Source organism: Oncorhynchus gorbuscha, linkage group LG08 (assembly GCF_021184085.1).
Source record: "Oncorhynchus gorbuscha isolate QuinsamMale2020 ecotype Even-year linkage group LG08, OgorEven_v1.0, whole genome shotgun sequence".
Lineage (NCBI taxonomy): Eukaryota > Metazoa > Chordata > Actinopteri > Salmoniformes > Salmonidae > Oncorhynchus > Oncorhynchus gorbuscha.
The window spans coordinates 49695661-49696148 of NC_060180.1; the positions used below are offsets into that span (position 1 = coordinate 49695661).

General features: G+C 34.8%; 1 protein-coding gene across 1 annotated transcript in view; it reads right to left on the reverse strand.

Moving 5' to 3' along the window:
• LOC124040906 (opsin-5-like) overlaps positions 1-10 on the reverse strand; it is a 23431-nt gene extending 23421 nt beyond the window's left edge. The window contains exon 1 of the mRNA XM_046358021.1: positions 1-10. This exon is cut by the window's left edge and continues 74 nt beyond it. The gene's annotated coding sequence lies outside the window, so the exon portion shown is untranslated.
• Between the last annotated feature and the right edge of the window lie 478 nt (positions 11-488).

Consider the following 488-nt stretch of genomic DNA (forward strand, 5'->3'; position numbering starts at 1 on the left):
TTGTTGGTTCAATGTTATTCTCCCTAAGATGAAACATCAATCATTATATGAGATGCTTTTTTTCCCATTTTCACATGAAAAGTATTGCAGAAATAGGACATGAAATCTGTGTGAATGAAACTATCAGCCTTAACGAATTACATAATAACTAAGCTGTTAAAACAATAAAGGCTGTATCTAAACTATCCTTTACAGGTGATCCATCTTAAATCATTCATTTTCATTCAGGGGATCAAGTAAATATCTGTTAGACATCTGATACCAGACCAATGATGTCACCAGACACAGGAGTCACAGGGGTCAATTGCTTTGGGTTGCCTAGAAAAGACCGGATATTGAGCAATGGAATAACTAACATCTCCAACCAGATCTGAAATCACAATTAAAATGTCAATGTCTCACCTTGTTAGAACTGGTATTGTCATTAGTCCAAGACAAGACAATGATTAGACAAGAGGATCAATATTTTCCAAAAGCACTTGTATTGA